Genomic DNA, 23,344 nt, shown 5'->3' with positions numbered 1-23,344 from the left:
AAAAAGTCATGTTTCTTTCTTTTTTTTTTTCTAATTTTTTATTTATTTATTTGAGAGCGACAGACACAGAGAGAAAGACAGATAGAGGGAGAGAGAGAGAATGGGCGCGCCAGGGCTTCCAGCCTCTGCAAACGAACTCCAGACGCGTGCGCCCCCTTGTGCATCTGGCTAACGTGGGACCTGGGGAACCGAGCCTCGAACCGAGGTCCTTAGGCTTCACAGGCAAGCGCTTAACCGCTAAGCCATCTCTCCAGCCCATGTTTCTTAATGAATGTGACCACGCCTCTCATGCACCAGCTTAAGATACTTAAGAGCCTACCTAGCAATTCTGAACCAAATTAGGTAAGAGCAAAGAGGTTGTAAAAGGAAGGGAGGGAGAAAAAGAGGGAAGGAGGAAGGGAGAGGGGGAAAAGAGAGGGAAAATAGCACAGCAAATTCTGATTCTAAATTGATCATTTAAAAAAAGAACTCCATAGCCAGGCGTGGTGGCGCACGCCTTTAATCCCTGCACTTGGGAGGCAGAGGTAGGTGGATTATCGTGAGTTCAAGGACAGCCTGAGATTACATAGTGAATTCCAGGTCAGCCTGGGCTACAGTGAGACCCTACCTCAAAAAACAAAACAACAGGGCTGGAGGGATGGCTTAGCAGTTAAGGCATTTACCTGCAAGCCAAAGGACCCAGGTTCGAGTCCCACGACCCATGTTGGCCAAATGCACAAGGAGGCACAAGCATCTGGAGTTCATCTACAGTGGTTGGAGGCCCTAGCATGCCCATTCTCTCTCTCTTTCGATATCTTTCTCTCTGTGTCAAATAAATAAATAAATAAATAAATATTTTTTTAAAAAAGAACTCCTGGGCTGGAGAGAGATGGCTTAGCGGTTAAGCGCTTGCCTGTGAAGCCTAAGGACCCCAGTTTGAGGCTCGGTTCCCCAGGTCCCACGTTAGCCAGATGCACAAGGGGGTGCACACGTCTGGAGGTCGTTTGCAGAGGCTGGAAGCCCTGGCGCACCCATTCTCTCTCTCTCCCTCTATCTATCTTTCTCTCTGTGTCTGTCACTCTCAAAAAATAAATAAAAATTAAAAAAAAAAAAAAAAGAACTCCTGAGCTGGAGAGACTGCTTAGCAGTTAAGGCCTTTGCCCGCAAAGCCAAAGGACCCAGGTTCGATTCCCCAGGACCCACGTTAGCCAGATGCACAAGGGGTCTCTTGCGTCTGGAGTTCGTTTGCAGTGGCTGGAGGCCCTGGTGTGCCCATTCTCTCTCCCCCCTCTCTTTCCCTCTTTCTCTGTCAAATAAATATTGAAATAAAAATTTTTCAAAACCCTGTAGTCAATATAGAAAAAAGATATGTTGTGGGTGGCAGGGGGAAGCATTACTACTACACATTGGATCAAGAAACACAGAAAAGCATCTTTCATGCTGTTAATGAAGAAGGAAGCTCACAAGCAAAGAGCCAGACTTTTCTTAAAATCCTGACAGTGACGGGTGCCGGTCCTGCCCTCCACTGTAAAACCATCATACACTTGGACCCAACACAGGAAGCAGCTGCCCTTGGGCGATGACCACAGGCAGGCAGACTGTGAGCTCAGAGGGAAGGAAATTCTGGAGGTAGCCGAGGGTCCCCCAGGGGCCCGGCTCCCCGCTCAAGAAGAATTGCAGTCTTCCTGCCCCGAGGAAGAAGAGGGATGGTTGTTAGTTCCAGGTGGCAGAACTGGCTGAAATGCGTGGGTCACAGTAGCAGCAGATGGTCCCTAGGAGTCTCTGGGTGGGAATTTAGCAAAGTTGATTTGCCAAGGGCTTCACCGTTCAGGGGCAGGGCGAGACTCCCTGGGGCTGAGTGCCAGAGGGACTCCAAGGTCGTGTGCAGCTAGGAGTAGCCAGCGCTCTGCACAGCCAGCCAAAAGCCTTCTTCCTGAGAGCCTTACTCTTTCCATTGTGATGCCAGGAAGGCCAGGCACCAGTGATAAAAATCTCACTCCAGTCACAGCCATGTCCTTGGTCTAGTTCAAATAAATACCTTCCTCACAACAAAGGCACTCACAGCCATGCTGATAGGATCAAGCTCAGGGACAAAACTGAACACCTTTAACCCAGATGCTCTTTAAGACAGTACTGACAACAGTCAACACAGCAGAACAATTATGACAGGGAACTGAAAGTCAATGGAAAGAGAGAGGCATAGAGTATCCCGGTTTGGGGGTTACTAGACAAGAAATATAAAAAGACACATACACAGAATAAAAGAAAAACATGGGTACAGCAAATGAACAAACAATTTTAGAAGAGGAATAAACACTATCAAAAAAAAAAAAAAAAACCACACCTAGGGCCTGAGGAATGGATGGCTTAGGGGTTAAGGCATTTGCCTGCAATGCCAAAGGACCCAGGTTCGATTCCCCAGGACCCACGTCAGCCAGATGCACAAGGGGACGCACGCACCTGGAGTTCATTTGCAGTGGCTGGAGGCCCTGGCAGCCCATTCTCTCTCTCTTTCTCCCACTTTTTTGTCAAAAAGATGATTTTTAAAGAAAGAACATAAGAGCCAGAGGATGGGGGTACCTGCTATGAAACTCTACCCTCTGGACAGGATGTGGCTGTGTTACATTCATGAGCTCACAGTGAACGCCGCCACCTGCACGCGATGCGTTCATGACCTCACAGTGCATGCTGTTACCTGCACATGACCTTCACATAAACTGGGTTCATCAATGTTCTATGACGGGTGGTAAAGGACAGCAAGAGGCCCCAGCCCTCCCTGAAGAGTTATTGGCAGGCAATAGTTGCTGAAAGAGCAGAGCCACTGGTAATTTGCATGAGCTCTGATAAATTATGCCCCACCCAAGCAAATGAAAATTGAACTGAGAGGGTAACACACACGAAAAAAATATGTATCAAAATATAATAAAGACTAAAGGAATGGCAGCAGAGATGGCTAAGCGGTTAAGGAACTTGCGTGCAAAGCTTACCGACCCAAGTCTGAGTACCCAGTACCTACAGGAAGCCAGATGCCCCAAGTGGCACATGCACCTGGTTTGCAGGGGCTAGATTCCCTAGCTCACTCGCTCTCAATCTCTCTCTCTCTCTCTCTCTTTGAAAATTAATGAAATTAATTTTAAAAATAAAAAACAAGGACTAAAGCTGGCCATGCTGGTGCATGCCTTTAATCCCAGCACTCAGGAGGCAGAGTCAGGATCACTGTGAGTTCAAGGCCACCCTGAGACTACATCATGAATTCCAGGTCAGCCTGGGCCAGAGTGAGACCCTACCTTGAAAAATAAAACAAAATAACAAATAGGCCGGAGAGATGATTAAAGCGCTTGCTTGCAAAGCCTAAGGACTCACGTTTGGCTCCCCAGGGCCCACATAAACCGAACATACAATGACACAAGCATGCAATGTCACACATGTACACAAAAGAGTGCAAACATCTGGAGTTTGATAGCACTTCAATGAGCTAAAGAGGTCAATATAAGATATAAATAAGGAAATAGAAATAATAAAGAAAAAACAGTCATAATTACTAGCAATGAAGAACACAATTAATGAAATAAAAACTCTGTAGAAAATCTCACCAGGAGAATGGATGAAGGAGAGGACAGAATATCTAAGCTAGAAGACCAGGTGGCAGATCTAATACAGTCCATCAAAGAGAAAGACAAACTAATAGAAAAGTATGAATGGGAATTTCAAGATATTCGGAATACTACGAAAAGATCAAACATAAGAATTCAGGGCATAGGAGAAGGAGAAGAATTTCACTCCAAAGGCATAGTAGGTGTCTTCAGCAAAATCATAGAAGAAAACCTCCCCCAAATTGGAAAAGAGGTGCCAATGCAGATACAGGAAGCCTTTAGAACACCAGCCAGAAAAAACCTGGAAACAACCTCTCCTCGTCATATTATAATCAAACTACCGAACATACAAACCAAAGAAAAACTATTGAAAGCAGTCAGAGAGAAAAATCAACTTACCTATAAGGCAAGCCCATCAAGATTACAGCAGATTATTCAACACAAACTTTAAAAGCCAGAAGGGCTTGGAGTGATGTATTCCAAGTTCTGAAAGATAACAACTGTCAACCAAGGTTACTTTATCCTGCAAAGCTATCCATTTAAATAGACAGAGAAATAAGGACTTTCCATGACAAAAGCAGGCTAAAGGAGTATTTGAAGACAAAACCAGCTCTAAGGAAAATACTTGCAAGAATCCTCCATGCTGAAGAGAAAGAAAAGCACACATATTAGGAACTGGAAAAACAAAAAAAAAAAACAATACTCAAATACTACTTAACACAAGAGAGCAAAGGTAGAACCGGGAGACCTACAAAAAAAGGGCAAACATAAATACACACCTTTCAATAATATCTCTTAATATCAATGGCCTCAATGCCCCAGCCAAAAGACATAGGTTTGCAGACTGGGTTAAAAAGCAGGATCCTACAATTTGTTGTCTCCAAGCAACTCACCTTTCTACAAAGGATAGACATTATCTTAGGGTGAAAGGTTGGAAAACGGTGTTTCAAGCAAATGGGCCTAGAAAACAAGCAGGGGTTGCTATTCTAATATCTGACAAGACTTCAATCCAATGTTAGTTAAGAAATATAAGGAATGTCACTTTATATTGATTAAGGGCACACTCCAACAGGAGGACATTACAATCCTAAACATATATGCATCTAACATGGGGGCTCCCAAATTCATCAAACAAACACTATTAGAACTGAGGTCACAGATAACACCAAACACAGTGGTGGTGGGTGACTTCAATACCCCACTCTCATCAATTGACAGGTCATCCGGGAAAAAATAAACAGAGAGGCATCTGGACTAAATGAGGTCATAGAAGGAATGGACCTAACAGATATATACAGGACATTTCATCCAAATGCTGCAGAACATACATACTTTTCAACAGCACATGGAACATTCTCTAAAATAGACCACATATTAGTACACAAAGTAAACCTTCAACAAATACAGGAAAATTGAAATAACTCCTTGCATTCTATCTGACCACAATGGACTCAAACTACAAAACAAAAGCAAGAAAGGCCATAGAGCATACACAAAATCATGGAAACTAAATAATACACTACTAAATGATGAATGGGTCAATGAAGAAATCAAGGAGGAAATCAAAAAACTCACAGAGTCAAACGATAATGAGAACACAACATACCAAAATCTCTGGGACACAATGTAGGCAGTCCTAAGAGGTAAATTTATAGCTTTGAGTGCCTATATTAAGAAATTAGAAAGGTTTCAAGTAAACAACCTAATGCTTCATGTTAAAAAGACTTAGGAAAAGAAGAACAAGGCAAACCGAAAATCAGTGGACGGGAAGAAATAGTAAAGACTAGGGCAGAAATTAATGAAATAGAAACCAAAAACACAATCCAAAAATCAATGAAACAAAGAGTTAGTTCTTTGAAAGGATAGACAAGATTGATAAGACCTTAGCAAATCTGACCAAAAGAAAGAGAGAAGAGACACAAATCAGTAAAATTAGACATGAAAAAGGCAACATCACAACAGATACCAGAGAAATTCAAAAAATCATAGGGACATAGTATAAAAACATATACTCCACTAAGTATGAAAATCTGAAAGAAATAGATGATTTCCTTGTTTTATATGACCTACCTAAATTAAATCAAGATGAGATTACTCACTTAAATAGACCTATAACAAGTATGGAGATCCAAGCAGTTATAAAAAATCTCTGAACTAAAAAAAGTCCAGGCCCAGATGGATTCACTGCTGAATTTTACCAACCTTCAAGGAAGAACTAACACCATTGCTTCTTAAGCTTTTCCATAAAATAGAAAAAGAAGGAAGCCTACCAAACTCCTTCTATGAAGCCAGCATCACTCTGATACCAAAACCAGGCAAAGATAGAACAAAAAAAAAGAAAATTACAGACCAATCTCCCTCATGAACATAGATGCAAAAATTCTCAACAAACTATTGGAAAACAGAATACGAGAATATATCAGGAAGATCATTCACCCTGACAAAGTAGGCTTTATTCCACAGATGCAGGGATGGTTCAACATACGCAAATCTATAAATGTAATACATTATGTAAATGGACTGAAGGACAGAAATCACATGATCACCTCATTAGACGCAGAGAAAGCATTTGACAAAATCCAACATCCCTTCATGATAAAAGTCCTACAGAGACTGGGATTAGAAGGAACATATCTCAATATAATAAAGGCTATTTATGACAAGCCTACAGCCAACATATTACTAAATGGGGAAAAACTGGAAGCTTTTCCACTAAAATCAGGAACAAGTCAAGAGTGTCCACTGTCCCCACTTTTATTTAATATAGTACTGGAAGTCTTAACCATAGAAATAAGGCAAGAGATGCACATAAAAGGGATACATATTGGAAAGGAAGAGATAAAGTTATCATTATTTACAGATGACATGATTCTATATATAAAGGACCCTAAAAACTCTACCAGCAAACTGTTAGAACTAATAAACACCTACAGCCATGTAGCAGGATACAAAATGAATACACAGAAATCAGTAGCCTTCCATATGCTAACAACAATCACACAGAGGATGAAATCAGAGAATCACTCCCATTCACAATGGCATCAAAGTAAATAAATTACCTTGGAATAACCCTAACCAAAGAACTAAAGGATCTCTTCAATGAAAACTTTAAAATACTCAAGCGAGGAGGCTGGAGAGATGGCTTAGTGGGTAAGTGCTTGCCTGCACAGCCTAAGGACCCCGATTCGAGGCTCAGTTCCCCAGGACCCACGTTAGCCAGATGCACAAGGGGTTGCACACGTCTGGAGTTCGTTTGCAGTGGCTGGAAGACCTAGTACACCCATTCTCTCTCTCCCTCTCTCTCTCTCCCTCTCTCTCCCTCCCTCTCTCTCTCTCTCTCTCTCTCTCTCTCTCTCTCTCTCTCTCTCTCTCTCTCTGTTACTCTCACATAAAAATATTAGAAATAGCTGATGGGAGGGAAGAATGTGGTTTTTTAGGAAAAAAAAAAACACTCAAGCAAGAAATTGCAAAAGACACTAGGAAATGGAAAAACATTCCTTGTTCCTGGATTGGAAGAATAAATATTGTGAAAAGGGCAATCTTACCAAAAGCAATCTACACATTTAATGCAATCCCCATCAAAATTCCAACGGCATTCTTAGCAGAAATAGAAAAAAACAATCAAAAATTTCTTTGGAATCACAAAAATCCTCAAATATCTAAAATAATACTGAAAAACAAAAATAAGTCTGGTGGTATCACCATACCTGATTTTAACCTATACTACAGAGCCATATTAACAAAAACAGCATGGTACTGGCACAAAAGCAGATATGTAGATCAATGGAACAGAATACTTCTATGATGCAAGTCCAGGTAGCTATAGCAACCTGATATTCGATAAAAATGCCAAAAATACTCATTGGAGAAAGACAGCCTCTTCAGCAAATGGTGCTGGGAAAACTAGATATTTATCCGTAGAAATAAGAAAATAGATTCTTCTCTCTCTCCATGCACAAGAATTAAGTCCAAATGGATTAAAGACCTTAACATCAGACCGGAAACTCTGAAACTGCTAGAGGAAAAAGTAGGGGAAACCCTTCAACATATTGGTCTTGGCAAAGACTTTCTGCTCAGGCAATAAGACCACAGATTAAACGCTGGGACCTCATGAAATTACAAACATTTTGGACGGCAAAGAACACTGTGAATAAAGCAAAGAGGCAACCAAGAGAATGGGAAAAAAAAAATCTTTGCCAGATATGATGGAGAATGGAACTTCAAAGGGGAAAATGTGGGGGTGGGGGTGGAGGGAGGAAATTACCATGGGATATATTTTTATTTTTTTATAATCATGGAAAATGCTAATAAAAATTTAAAAAATAAAAAATAAAAATCTTTGCCAGCTATATATCTGATAGAGGATTAATATCTAGAATATACAAAGAACTCAAAAAATTAAAGAATAAGAAATCAGACAAGCCAATTTAAAAATGGGTTATGGAACTAAATAGAGAGTTCTCAAAAGAAGAAATACAGATGGCATATAAGCATCTAAAAAAATGTTCTACATCACTAGTCATCAGGGAAATGCAGATTAAAACTACATTGAGATTCCATCTCACTCCTATCAGATTGGCTACCATCATGAAAACAAATGATCATTAATGCTGCTGAGGATGTGGAAAAAAAGGAACCCTTCTACACTGTTGGTGGGAATGCAATCTGGTCTAGCCACTGTGGAAATCATGTCGAGGTTCCTAAGACTGCTAAAAATTGATCTACCATATGACCCAGCTATAGCATTCCTAGGCATATATCCTAAGGACTCATCTCATTTCCTTAGAAATACTTGCTCAACCATGTTTACTGCCACTCAATTCATAATAGCTGGGAAATGGAAGCAGCCTAGATGTCCCTCAACTGATGAGTGGACAATGAAGATATGGCACATTTATAAAATGGAGTTCTACTCAGCAGTAAAGAAAAATGAAGTTATGAAATTTGCAGGAAAATGGATGAATGTGGAACAGATTATACTAAGTGAGGTAACCCAGGCCCAGAAAGCCAAGCGTCACGTGTTCCCTCTCATATGTGGATCCAAGCTACAGGTGATTGGGCTTCTGTGTGAGAAGGAAAAGCCTCAGTAGCAGTTGCCAGTAAGCTAGAAAAGAGATATAAAGGGAAGAGAAAGGAAGGGAGGAGGGTACTTAATAGCATGGTATTGTATGTTTGTAAGTAGAAGAATAGATTAATGGGGGTAATAAAGCCCAGTGTGAGGTCAGGGGAAGAGATCGAGTAAATGAAAGGTGGAGGGAAGGCTAATCAAAATCTATTAGGATATAAATATATCATATGGAATCCTACTTTTTTGGGCAATGGAACACTCAGGAGCTGTAGATTGTTGCTAGAAAATTTTCAGTGCCAGGAATGGGATACCTTCCAGTGAGTTGTTGGCCAGGGAGGTCCCTGATGCCCCCAAAACATTATAGGCCATTGCCAAGGCCCTTGGTTTCCCACCAGGATTAGATGTAAGACCCTATTGCTGAAGACTTCACATACTTGGGCTGCAAGGCCACTGAGAAATCCTGCTGGAACTGAGCTGATAACCTCCTCCATGTAGACCAGCTGACAGAAAGCTGGAAAAAGCCATTCTGCATGCAGTTCAAAGGGAGAAAGAGATACCACCAGTGAAAATACTCAACAGTGGACAATGCCAGCCTTATATTTGGCCAGCCAGGCCAAATGAGCCAATGGGTGCAATAGTGGCACATCTATCATGGTGGAAACCAACTGCCCTCTAATTGGACTAGAGGCCCGCTCCATGGGAGGGAATACATCCCTGATACTGAAAAACTTAAAACAGGGGTAGTCATGAGTCCTAGGGGTGTAATGTCTGCTGCTGGCTGGCTAAATGTATATACCATGCTTATCCAATTGCCCAGTAATCTCTTCTGTTAATGTTCATACCCTTATATTAACACTAATGTCACTTCTGGTAGAGAATCTTCTCTTTTCAGATGGCAGTGACCTTGGGACAACTCAGAAGGTATCATAGTGCTGGAAAGTGACCATAGTGCTCAGTACTGCAACATCTCTATCACACCTTCCAAGGCTCAGGGTCTAATTGGAAGAGGTGGTGGAAAGAATGTAAGAGCCAAAGGAAGGGTAGGACTCCAGACACAAAATGACCTGGATATCCATGACCTCACAGTGCCTGACACTACCTGCACAAGACCCTCACAAGAGGAGGAAAAGATCAGCCAGGCGTGGTGGCGCACACCTTTAATCCCAGCACTCAGGAGGCAGAGTTAGGAGGATCGCCATGAGTTTGAGGCCACCTTGAGACTACAGAGTGACACTTCCAGGTCAGTCTGGGCTAGAGTGAGACCCTACCTTGAAAAGAAAGAAAAAGAAAAGAAATAAGATGGAGAGATGATGGCTTAGCAGTTAACACACTTGACCACAAAGTCTAAGGACTCATGTTCAACTCTCCAGATCTCACCTAAGCCAGACACACAAGATGATGCAAGCACACAAGGTCACACATGCACACATGGTGGCACACATGTCTGGAGTTCGACTGCAGTGTCTGAAGGCCCTGGTGCACCACACCTCTCTCCGTCTCTCTCTCATCACAAAGAAAGACCAAGCAGGGCGTGGTGGTGCACGCCATTAATCCCAGCACTGGGAAGCAGAAGTAAGAAGATCGCTGTGAGTTCGAGGCCACCCTGAGACTGCATAGTGAATTCCAGGTCAGCCTGAGCTACAGTGAGACCCTACCTCAAAAAAAAAAAAAAAAAGAAAGAAAGAGAGAGAGAGAGAAGAAAAAAGAAGGGAAGGAAGAAGGGAGGAGGGAAGAAGAAAAGGAAGGAAGGAAGGGAGGGAAGGAAGGGAGGGAAGGAAGGAAGGAAGGAAGGAAGGAAGGAAGGAAGGAAGGAAGGAAGGAAGGAAGGAAGGAAGGAAGGAAGAGAAAGACCAGTCTGTTGGGCTTGCCTCAAAAAAAAAAAAAAAAGCCAGGCGTGGTGGCACACGCCTTTAATCCCAGCCCTCAGGAGGCAGAGGTCGGAAGACGGCTGTGAGTTCGAGGCCACCCTGAGATAACATAGTGAATCCCAGGTCAGCCTTGATTACAGTGAAACCCTACCTCAATGTTCCACTCTCCAGATCCCACCTTAGCCAGATGCAAAGGTGAATCTAGAGTAAGGTCGCACATGCCCACTAGGTGGCACAAGCGTCTGGAGTTTGGAGTCAATGGCTGAGGCCCTGGCACACTAATTCTTTCTCCTTCTCCCCCTCTCATCCTCTCTAAATAGAAGGGGGGGAGAGGGTGAGGGAGGGAGGGAGGGGAGAGTCAAGGAAGGCAAGGCAAGAAAACAGTGGATGGAGCCTGAAGAACTCCAGAGGCTGTTCTCTGGCCTCCACATGCACCCCACACATGCACACACACACATACACACACGAAAAGAATACAGTCATGAAACCGGGATGCATTAATCTACCTAGGACCAAAAAAAAAAAAAAAAAAAATCTTTAAATCAGAAAAACACTGCTTCGATCCCCAAAGAAGCATTTAATGTAAACAGCCACACCTCTGCCACCTAGAACCTGCTATGTTCAATTATGTCATCGTGATCCTAAACTATGGCACTTCTCAATGAGCACCTACAAGTCAGGCCACAAAACAGGAAAGCAACCTGACAGCGCAGGCGCCCCTCCTATTTAGCAGATGAGAAAATAAATTGGCAGTGTTCGGCCTGAGAGAGAGTGGGAACTCAGTATGTTCTTTTGATTTTTTTTTTTAACTTTAATTATTTCAGAGAGAGAATGGGTGCGCCAGGGTCTTCAGCCGCTATAAACGAGCTCCTGACGCATGCACCTCCCTGTGCATCTGGCTTATAAGGGTCCTAGGGGAATCGAACTTGGGTCCTTTGGTTTCATAGGCAATAGCCTTAACCACTAAGCTATCTCTCTAGTCCCCTTTATTTGTTCTCTGGCAGGTTCTCTTACCCACCAAGCCATGTTCCTAACCCTATATTTTCTTTCTTCCTTTCTTTCTCTTTCTCACTCTCTCTCTTTCTTTTAATTAAGTTCACTGTTTCTCTTTAATTGACAGAATAAAAGTAGGTCCTAAGTACATACGTTATCATCTACAACAGTTCACATCCAATGTGTAGGAAAACCATCTGCACATCACTGCAGCCCCGTGCAGCTAGTTTTTTCCAAGATGCCAACAAGGATGGTGAATGTATGTCCCCCCCTACCCACCCCCCACTCAGGTGTTCTATTTAAGTGGAGTTTGCAAATTCAGCCCCCAGCAGGTGGACTCCTGCTTACAGGCTCTGTGTCACTAGGGGCAGCTCTGACTTCCAGCCCCAAGGTGTCCAGACAGTGGATTGTGCTTGGGGGGAGGGTGGTCTTGCTGCTGGTTCATGCTTGCTGCTTCTTGCTGTTTGCTGGCTGCTGGTGGTTTTTCTCTCTGTTTGGATTTATGGCTGGGAGCCAGTTTCTCCTGCCCTTGGTGAAATTTCCACTTGGATCTGTAAGTTTGCTAGTTCCCTCGTTTGTTTGTCTTTTTGTGGTTCTGGTTTTGCTTGTTTTGTTTTGTTTTTCAGTGCTGAGGACCGAGCCCAGGGCCCTACACTTGCTAGGCAAGTGCTCATCCACTGAGCTACATCCCCAGCCCCGGATCTGCAAGTTTGAAAGAGATCCCTTCCTCCCTTATAAAGCTGTGTTTGGTTGGATGTTCATCTCAGCATCGTTGGAACTGCTACAGACACCAATGGGTTAAACTGGCTTTCCTTGTGAAAGCAAAGGAAGTTCAATGAAACGAACTGGAAACAGTGCTTACCTTACAGATACCAGAGCTACTGCTAGGTTCCCTAACAAAATTAAGAGCACCTACATAATCTGTAAGAATTATTTTTTTAAATATTTTTTTGTTCATTTTTTATTTATTTATTTGAGAGCGACAGACACAGAGAGAAAGACAGATAGAGGGAGAGGGAGAGAATGGGCGCGCCAGGGCCTCCAGCCTCTGCAAACGAACTCCAGACGCGTGCACCCCCTTGTGCATCTGGCTAACGTGGGACCTGGGGAACCGAGCCTCGAACCGGGGTCCTTAGGCTTCACAGGCAAGCGCTTAACCACTAAGCCATCTCTCCAGCCCAATCTGTAAGAATTATAAAGTTCTACCACTTTAAGAAGTACAGGAGCCGGATGTGGTGGCACATGCCTTTAATGCCAGCACTTGGGAGGCAGAGGTAGGAGGGTCTCCATGAGTTCAAGGCCACCCTGAGACTACATAGTAAATTGCAGGTCAGCCTGGGCTAAAGTGAGACCCTACCTCAAAAAAAAACAAAATATATATATACACACACACACACACACACACACACATATCTGGAGAGATGACTTAGCGGTTAAGTGCTTGATTGTGAAGCCTAAAGACCCCGGTTCAAGGCTCAATTCCCCAGGACCCACATAAGCCAGATGCACAGGGTAGTGCATGCATCTGGAATTTGTTTGCTGTGGCTGAAGGCCCTGGTGCACCCATTCTCTCTTTCTGCCTCTTTCTCTCTCTGTCACTCTCAAATAAAAATAAAAACAAGAAAATTTTTTAAAAACTTTATAAATAATATATTTATAAAAAAGTGGGGGTCAACTTACATGTGCATATTCTTAGATTCACAATTTAAAATCTGGAATAGGTTTATTTATGCTTGGTGTTTTCTGTATAGTATCACTTAAGATGGTCAGAGAAAAGCTGAGACAAATTCCACAATCAAGATGCTGAGGCAGCCAAACCAAGACTGAAGAAGTTAATGCGGGTGTTTCCAAAGTCAGTAATAAGGGCTGGAGAGATGGCTTAGCAGTTAAGGTGCTTGCCTGCAAAGCCTAATGACCTGGGTCCAATTGCCTAGTACCCACATAAGCCAGATGCATAAAGTGGTACATGTGTCTGGAGTTCGTTTGCAATGTCTAGAGGGCCTGGCGCACCTGTTCCCTCTCTCTCTCTCTCAAATAAATAAATGAATAATAAATAAATAAAAATCCAATCTTCATTTTAATAGAAGATCTCTCCAACTCCTTGTCTATATAGTCCCACTGAAACAGTTACGACGAAACATTCTCACGATGCGGACTCCTCATACCAATTTTCAGGTGCCCTGACAGCCACATTATAGGACTTGGCAGCCACTATCTCCATCTCTGCCCTTGCTATCACAGCTGACCCTTCAGCCGATCTCCCTTTCTTATTACCCGAGGACACGAGGAGATGGCTCAGAGGTCAAGGCAGAGGAAACTGAGTCTACCTAAACATCTATCGTACTTTCTGTTCAGGTGTTCGGGTGGGGGGGGGGATTTACTTCCCTGTTTGTGGCCCCACCCCAGGGTTGAGGCTGGCTGGCAGACAATGTGGCTTCCAGGTGAACTGGGCATTACTCCAACAGGCAACTTTGATGATTATGCTTAGCTCACTGAAGCAGAAAATTGCTAGTATTTTTCCAATATTGTTGGTCCCGCCGGCTTCCTAATCCTGCCACACCTGCTTCATGATTGCATAATCTAAACACATGCTGGGGTTTTTTCTATTTCTCTGGGGGGGGGGTGCGCGCGCACGTGCACAAATACCAGGGTCTCCCACCACTGCAAATGAATGTCCATCCAGCTTTAAGTGGGTGACTGAGGAATTGAACCCAGGCCATCAGAATTTGCAAGTAAGCACCTTCAACTGACGAGCCATCTCCCCAGCTCCCTTAATGGAAGTTTTTTGTTGTTGTTGTTGTTATTTTTTTAGGAGAGGACCCAGAAGCAATCTAATATCCTCCTGTGCCATGGCTGTGATGGGCAGTTGCTCCACAGGGTCAGCCTTCACCTCTCTATGGTTCTGTAGTAGGAATAAAAAGAGTCGAGGGAATGAACAAGTCCACACAGAAACCAACAATCCATCATTGTCCATAATTTGACAGGCCGGCTGCCTTGGGGTTCGTTCTGTTGTTTTCTTTTAGTGAGTTTGCCTCACTTAGCAGGGCTGGCACTGAAGTGGGCAAATCTGTACACAAAGGCCCCTGTAGCTTTGAAAGATGTGACATTTACCTCCTCGAGAACCAACAATGTGCCTTTCACTCCATTGTTATCTCTGCTATTATGTCACAGGTAAAGGCGCCAGGAAAACATGCACAGAGTTGACAAGTTGGGTCAGTCCGGTCCTGTGGATAAGTGAGTAATCCTGGCAGAGGTTACGTGTAGATCCCAAGAGGGTGAAGACCCTGTGACATGCGTTCAGAGGTCAGACTGAGAATCATGCGGTGACCACATTGGGAAAATCCAAGAGCGCTGCATTCATCAGGAAGAGCCGTTACATCCTCTCCCCTCGCCCCCTCCCAAAGCCAGAGACAAGGCTTGTTCCAAGCCACCAGGAGTCTCCAATGCCCTGGGAGTTGCAGGGGCTCCACAGCCTGATGTGAAAACACAGCATGACCAGGCTCTAGCAACTGACCATGCTGAGGAATCCTCTGCAGAGATCGCTGGTGACTTACAAGATGCAAACACTCCATCTCTCAAGGGTCTTGAAATGTTCCCAATACTTGAAAACGTCTTAGACCACCTGATTATAAGGTGATGATCAGCACTTCGGTGAATGAAGGGTAGTCAGCATATATTCGTAGAGGAAGACTACTACGCTTTTATTAACTAGTCCCCCATGTAAAGAACGGTATGGGCAGTATGATAGCAATCTTTCGAAGCGGGATCACTTCCTCCACACGTGGAAAATGCCACCCCACAGACCCTTCCCTGACCAAGTGACCTTTTTTGAAAGAGAAGCCACTTCAAACCTGTTTACCCACTGAGAGAGGAGAGAGATGGGCCACAACCATGGAGACACAAGAGAGAAACTCAGGGAGATTATGAAAAACACACAAGCCTGTAGTCTTGGCAAAGGAGTCTCTGATCCCAGAGCTTGCACAATTGATGAGTGCCAAACCCAGGGACTCTCTAGCCTTTGCCTCCCAAAGGACTGGGGGTTTCACACGTTATGTGGCCACACATAGCTGTTTCTGAGGACTCTAGAGACTCTATCTTGAGGGGTCTCAGGACCTCTCCAGCCCTTATGCTAGTTCAGGAAGCACAATTAACCACTGAGCCATCTCTCCCGCCCAAGCTTTTACTTTAAAAAAAATTATTTATTCATTTTGAGAGAGGGGGGAGGGGCAGATAGAGAGAATGGGCACACCAGGGCATCCAGCTACTGCAAACAAACTTTAGACACATGCACCACCTTGTGCATCTGGCTTAGGTGGGTACAGGGGAATCGAACCTGAGTCCTTATGCTTCCCAGGCAAGTGCCTTAACCATTATGCCATCTCTCCAGCCATTTATTTTTCTTTTCATATGCTATCTCTCAGGCCAAAGGAGCAACAATATTGCTTCCATATTCTCACCACTGCATATGATTTTACTGAAAATTAGTTAAAAGAAAAAAACATTTTACAAATGCAATTTCTTTCTAAAGTTGTTCATTTATCAGAATATTGGACCCGAGCAGATTAGCTGCTCCACAATCCTCAAACGACAGTACACGCTTTACCATGTTGCAAAACCAGACCCTCTCCACAGTGCCTTTTCCTCCTACCACTTTTGAAACTTTAAGAAAATGAAAAGAGGCTGAAGAGATGGCTTAGCAGTTAAGGTGCTTGCCTGTGAAGCCCAGGGACCCATGTTTGATCTCTCTCTAGGTCCCTCATAAGACAGATGCACAAAGGTGAAGCAAGCTCAAGTTTGCACATTAACACTAGGTGGCACAAGCATCTGGAGTTTGTTTGCAGTGGCTGAGGCCCTGGCATGCCAATTCCCTCCCTCCCTGTCTCTCTCTCTCTTTCTCCCTATCTCTTTCTCTTTCTCTCTCTCCATCTTGCTCTCTCTAAAAAAGAATTTTTTAAAAAATGAATAAGGGCTGGAGAGTTAAAGGTGCTTGTTCACAAAGCCTGATGACCTTGGTTTGATTCCCCAGTACCCATGTAAAGCCAGATGAACAAAGTGGAGCTTGTACCTGTAGCTCATTTGTTTGCCAGGCAGAAGGACCTGGAGTGCTCATTTTTTCTCTCTCTCTCTCTCAAATAAATAAATTAAATAGAAAGACAATGATGGGAAGAAAAGATGATGACATCAAAATAAAACATTGATTGAGAGGGGAGGGGAAGGGGTTGTGAAGGGGAAAGTGAGGCAGGGAGGGAATTATCATGGTTTATTGTCTATAATTATGGAAACTGTCAGTAATAAAAAAAAAATTTTAAGGGCTGGAGAGATGGCTTTGCCATTAAGGCACTTGCCTGCAAAGCCAATGGACCCAGGTTCAATTCCCCAGGACCCACATAAGCCAGATGCACAAGGGGGCGCACTCACATGGAGTTTGTTTGCAGTGGCTGGAGGCCCTGGTGTGCCCATTCTCTCTCTTCCTTTATTTCTCTCTCTCTCTCTCTCTCAAATGAATAAATAAAAATAATTTTTTAAAAAAATTAAAGACAATGATGATCCTTGTGTAATAAACCATTCCTAAAAGGCATGCTGTGTTAAGTGATGGTTTATTCATGAACAATTTGAGAACCAGACTTATGAAAAGCCTACAAGAGAATGAGAAAAAAGGCACCCAGCCCAGGAGGTCTACAGCAGGAATCTCACAAAGTTTTCTCTTCCTAAATCCCACATTTTCCTACTCATTTGGGTGGAAAGATCAGTGTATCCAAGAGTGGGAAGGGATGAACAGCTGTTGACTCCAGGACAAAGGAACAGAGAAAATAACTGTGTGAGTTCAGCTAATGGGCCCCTGAGGTAGTGAAAGGAGATAGGGCCTTCAAAACATCTCCTGGGTGTTCCGCTTAGAGCTGGGAGCAGAGAGGACAGAATCTGACATGCTTTCCACAAGGAACTGAGGGCCTGGCCAACTGGAATTGTTTCCATTAGACACCGCGTCAAAGAATCTATGCCCTAAACTGACGCAAAAACTAAAGGGACCTTGTTAATTATGTAAAGTAAGATAAACTGTACACATGGCCAAACACTCTTGAGTCCACTGCTCAGAGTTCAAATTCATTGAGTTTAAGCACCCAGGTTCGATTCTCCAGGTCCCACATAAACCAGATGAACATGATGACGTACACTTCTGGAGTTTGTTTGCAACGGCTAAAGGCCCCGGTGCACCCAATCTCACTCTCTTTCTTTCTCTCTCTCTCCCTCTCTGTCTCAAATAAATAAAATAAATCTTTTAAAAATAAAAAGCCGGGTGTGGTGCACTCGGGAGGCAGAGGTAGGAGAATTACTATGAGTGTCAGGTCACCCTGAGACTACATAGAAAATTCCAGGTCAGCCTGAGCTACAGTGAGACCCTACCTCGGAAAAAAAAAAAAAAGAAAAGAGTGGTAGAAGTGGGGAATGAGGAATTAGTATTCAGTGGGTAGGAGATTCAGCTTTGCAAGATGAAGGCGGTTCTGCAAAGGAATGCTGGCAAAGGTGGCATGATACGGTGAATGTAATTAATGCCAACTGTACTTAAAGAATTTAAAATGGCAACTTTCATGTGATGTGTAGCTTATTATGATTTATAATTTTTGTAGTTATTTGTACATTTTGAAAATAAACTATCTGTCAAGATTCTAAATAAACAACCACCACAAATCCCAAACCTAGAAAAATGCCCTAAAAGAATAAAGAGGGAAGAGGGATTTCTTTTATAGATAAGCCAAGAAGGATTTTTTTTTTGTTTTGTTTTGTTTTGTTTTTATTTTGTTTTTCAAGATAGGGTCTCACTCTAACTCAGGCTGACCTGGAATTCACTATGCAGTCTCAGGCTGGCCTCGAACTCACAATGATCCTCCTACCTCTGCCTCCCAAGTGCTGGGATTAAAGGTGTGCACCATCACGTCCATCTCCAAGAAGGGTTTTATTGTTGTTTATTTTAAACTCTATTAATTTACAAGCAGAGAGAGAGCAAGAATGGGTACACCAGGGCCTCCAGACACTGTAAATGGAACTCCAGATGCATGTGTCACTTTGTGCATCTGGCTTTACATGGGTACTGGGGAACCGAACTGGGTTGTCAGGCTTTGCAGGCAAGCACCTTAACCACTGAGCTATCTCTCCAGTCCAGTCCAGGCCGGTTGGTTGGTTGGTTGGATGGTTGGTTGCTTGGTTTCATGGTAGGGTCTCACTCTAGCCCAGGCTGACCTGGAACTCTGTAGAACTCCAGGTCAGCCTTGAACTTACAGCAATATTAGGAGGATCTGCCTCCCCAGTGCTGGAATTAAAGGTGTGCACCACCACACCTGGAAAAGTTTTAAAATAAAATTAAAAGATTCAAAACAAACTCATAGGCTGTGATTTCAACATGTATACACTGGAAAAGTTTTAAAATAAAATTAAAAGATTCAAAACAGGGCTGGAGATGGCTTGGTGATTAAGCGCTTGCCTGTGAAGCCTAAGGACCCTGGTTCGAGGCTCGGTTCCCCAGGTACCACGTTAGCCAGATGCACAAGGGGGCGCACGCGTCTGGAGTTCGTTTGCAGAGGCTGGAAGCCCTGGCGTGCCCATTCTCTCTCTCTCCCTCTATCTGTCTTTCTCTCTGTGTCTGTCGCTCTCAAATAAATAAATAAATAAAATTAAAAAAAAAAGATTCAAAACAAACTCATAGGCTGATAGGTGATTTCAACGAGTATCCAGAAAGAGAAATGCACAGATTAATGTTGGCTTTTCATGGTCAAGACCACACAGACCAGCCCTCTCCTGTCAATTGTGCCCACCGCTGACCTCCAATGGAGCCTTCTTCACATGACCTCTGGGGCACAGATGAAACACACAGGTTGGGATGAGACCTTTCCTTACACATTCTAGAGCAGGAGCCCTGGGATTGCCCCAGGAGCTGGTGGTTTGTTTTGTTTTGTTTTTAAATTTTTATTTATTTTATTTTATTTATTTGAAAGCGACAGACACAGAGAGAAAGACAGATAGAGGAAGAGAGAGAGAATGGGCGCGCCAGGGCTTCCAGCCTCTGCAAACGAACTCCAGACGCGTGCGCCCCCTTGTGCATCTGGCTAACGTGGGACCTGGGGAACCGAGCCCCGAACCGGGGTCCTTAGGCTTCACAGGCAAGCGCTTAACCACTAAGCCATCTCTCCAGCCCAGGAGCTGGTGTTTTAAACACATGTGTGACTCAAATAAGAATGTGAAAAACCTCTGCTTGGCAAGGAAGTTAGAGGTATGTCTGACAGACCGTACCCCCACACCCTGTACTGTATGCACAGGTTCGCCCACTTTAAACATCCAGTCTATTAAACTGGGGGAGTGAGAGGTGCTCTGGGCAGGGTTGAGTCACCCATAATGTACCAGCCCACATGTCACGCTCTGTCACAAGCCAGTCAAGAGTGGGACAAGGTTATGAGACAGATGTTTGCCGGCGTCAGACAGCAGGTTGTACGTACAGGGCTGATCCCTGAGATAAAGGACCCTGGGGTTTGGTATCCCACAATGCTCACGGCAGCACCCCATGGCAAAGAACCACCCAGCTCTCCACCAGTGGTACGGCAGTTTGAAAATGAAACATTCATTTGTGTACTTGGATGTTTGGTCTCTACCTCGTCCCGTTCTTCTGGGAGGTTTGGAAACTTTAGGAGGTGCAGCCTAGCTCCAGGAAGTGGGTCACGAGAGGAAATCTTGTCCCTGGACCATTCTTTTTTAAATTTTTTTTTTGTTCATTTTTTATTTATTTATTTGAGAGCGACAGACACAGAGAGAAAGACAGATAGAGGGAGAGGGAGAGAATTGGCACGCCAGGGCTTCCAGCCTCTGCAAACGAACTCCAGACGCGTGCGCCCCCTTGTGCATCTGGCTAACGTGGGACCTGGGGAACCGAGCCTCGAACCGGGGTCCTTAGGCTTCACAGGCAAGCGCTTAACCGCTAAGCCATCTCTCCAGCCCTTAATTTTTTTTTTTTTTAATTTGCAAGAGACAAGAGGGGACATGCATCAGGACCTCTTGCCACTGCAAATAAACTCCAGGTACATGTACCATCTGGCTTTATGTAGGTACTGGAGAATAGATTTTTTTTAAATATTTTTTTGTCTATTTTTTTTTTTTTTATTTGAGAGCGACAGACACAGAGAGAAAGACAGATAGAGGGGGAGAGAGAGAATGGGCGCGCCAGGGCCTCCACCCTCTGCAAACAAACTCCAGTCGCGTGCGCCCCCTTGTGCATCTGGCTAACATGGGACCTGGGGAACCGAGCCTCGAACCAAGGTCCTTAGGCTTCACAGGCAAGTGCTTAACCGCTAAGCCATCTGTCCAGCCCCCTGGACCATTCTTAAAGCTTCTTTTGCTTCCTGTTTGCTGTGAAGCGCACAGCTCTGCTGCACCATCCGGCCACCATCATGTTCTGCCATAAAGCAGACCAGAAACATGGAGGCAAATGACCACAGGCAAAAACCCTCTTTGTCGTCATTTCTCTCAGGCATTCTGTCACAGCAATGATAAAAGTGACTAATACAGGTCGTACTGAGTTGAAGAACCACTCCCCCCGACAACCCCACTGCCGAATCAAACAAAACATGTCCTGAGAAAAACAAAATCAAAAGAAGCCCTCTCAAGATCTACGTTTTTAAAGTATTATTTTTCCTTGTTTGGCTTTTGGAAGTAGAGTTTTGCTGTAGCCCAGGCTGACCTGGAATTCACTATGTACTCTCAGGATGGCCTCAAAATCACGGTGATCCTCCTACCTCTGCTTCCTGAGTAGAGATGCTGGGATTAAAGGCGTGCGCCACCATGCCTGGCTCACAAAATGTACTAAAGACGTGGGATTGGAAAGCTGTGTCCCACCAACTTGGCACCTCCAACCCTGCTACATGCAAAGTGGTGGGCCAGGAATGACGCTGCCTGTTCACTGCAAAACTCGCTCTTCTCCAGAAGGAGTCAGAAAGGAAGATCTACAGCTAAGCATGTATAATACTGGTCCATAATTTCAAAGGCTTAAGCATTCATGTAAGAGGTGAGTATAACTCAGAGCAAGAAAGCAATCTTTCTAACAACAAGCACCCTCCCAAAACAAACCATAACATTAAAAACAAGGGTTAAGGTGCTTGCCTGCGAAGCCTAAGAACCCATGTTCAACTCTCCAGGTCCCACATAAACCAGACACACAAAGGTAAGGTAAACAAAAGATTGCCCACGCCCATTAGGTGGCGCACGCATCTGGAGTTCAAGTACAGTGGCTGAGACCCTGGCATGCCAATTCTCTCTCTTTCTCTCTCCTTCCCTTCCTCTCTCTCTCTAAAAAAAAAAAAATGGAGGCATGGGAATACAAGCTGGTACAGCTACTGTGGAAAACTGAACAATGATTTTTTTTTTAAGTTAGAGACAGAGCTAGAAAGATGGCTCAGTGGTTAAAGGGGCTTGTTTGCAAAGACAGACAACCCAGGCTCAATTCTTCAATACCCACGTAAAGACAATGTAGTGCCTGCATCTGAGTTCATCTGCAGTGCCAAGAGGCCCTGGCACGCCAATATTATTTCTTTTCTTCTCTCTCTCATTGTCTCAAACCAATAAATACAAGTATTTTAAAAAGTTAAAGACAGAACTCCCAAATGATCCAGCAATCCCATTTCTACGTACATGTCTAAAAGTGTGAACCAGAGACTCAGAAGGCACCTGTCCACCCATATTCACAGCCAAATACTACCTTCCAGCCCAAAGAAACAACCTGAACATTCAGCCACAGACAAACAGATAAACACAATGCAGTATATCTACACAACATTGTTAGTATTGACTGAATACAACTACAGCGTCTTCTCTGCAGCCTAGAATAGATCCTTTAGAGCAAACATCAGTCATTCTTAAGAAAAATTAGATTGTGACATGCTGTTCAGTAAGAGTAAACTTTGAAGACATTATTCTTCACGAAGCCAGACACAAAAGGGCAAATGCATGGTTTCGCTTCCATGAGGATTCTACAGCAGACAAATTCATAGGCAGGAAGGAGAACAATGGCGCCTGGAGGAAGAAGGACACACAGACTCAGTGTCCAGTGGAGTGGAGCTTCAGCTCGAGATGGTAAAAGTTTCGGGGATGGATGGGGATGATGGCACCCCATGAACGCGAGTGTAATTAAAGATGCTGAAATACACGAGAAAGGAACGAAGTAACACGTTATGTGCATTTAGTTATATTTAAATATTAATGGTCGACAGCCACAAGTAAAAAAAAAAAAAAGCCATGAAGGTAAATAAATGATAAGTCATTTTTATCTGAGACCAGTCAATGCTACACAGTACAGGGATGAGCTGAGGAGTCATTCCATTTAAAACACCCAAACCGATTTCTCTCAGGACCAGGAGCTGCTCGGTGAGGCCTGGGTATGAGCAGAGGGATGCTGTGGGTCCTGCCCCACAGATGCAGTTCACCTGGGCACATTTCCAGAGGAAATGCATCTTTCTCACATTTCTAGCATTTCAGGTTAGGCTTTGGGTTTGACCCAAGCAATTCTTGACTTCATAAAGAAAGATTATTCCCGAATAATCAGGTGACAAATGAATACCTTTGGGAGATGTTTACCTTTAGGTGAGCTAATCTACCAAGCGAGATCAGATTTCCCAAAGGCTAAGTCCAAAGTGTTGGTGGAAAGGGGAAGAAAAACAGGTGACTAGCTCACCTGTGCATGAGCTTTATTTGCCAGAAGTGGCCTCACACCTGACTCCCATAGTTACGGTGCCACAGAGCTGTGCTAAGGAGTCTTCCTGTATACTCACAACTAAAGTGTCTTTTGGACACTTTTTGGAGGGCTGGAG

At 43.8% G+C, this 23,344-nt stretch overlaps 1 protein-coding gene across 1 annotated transcript in view; it reads right to left on the bottom strand.

Annotated features, from left to right (window-relative positions):
- The window catches only part of Abcc4 (ATP binding cassette subfamily C member 4), a 287,715-nt gene that overhangs the window by 198,911 nt on the left and 65,460 nt on the right, over nucleotides 1-23,344 (bottom strand). The window lies entirely within an intron of this gene.

The sequence above is a fragment of the Jaculus jaculus genome, chromosome 3 (assembly GCF_020740685.1).
Source record: "Jaculus jaculus isolate mJacJac1 chromosome 3, mJacJac1.mat.Y.cur, whole genome shotgun sequence".
Classification (NCBI taxonomy): Eukaryota; Metazoa; Chordata; class Mammalia; order Rodentia; family Dipodidae; genus Jaculus; species Jaculus jaculus.
This window is presented reverse-complemented; position numbering and strand designations above follow the sequence as displayed.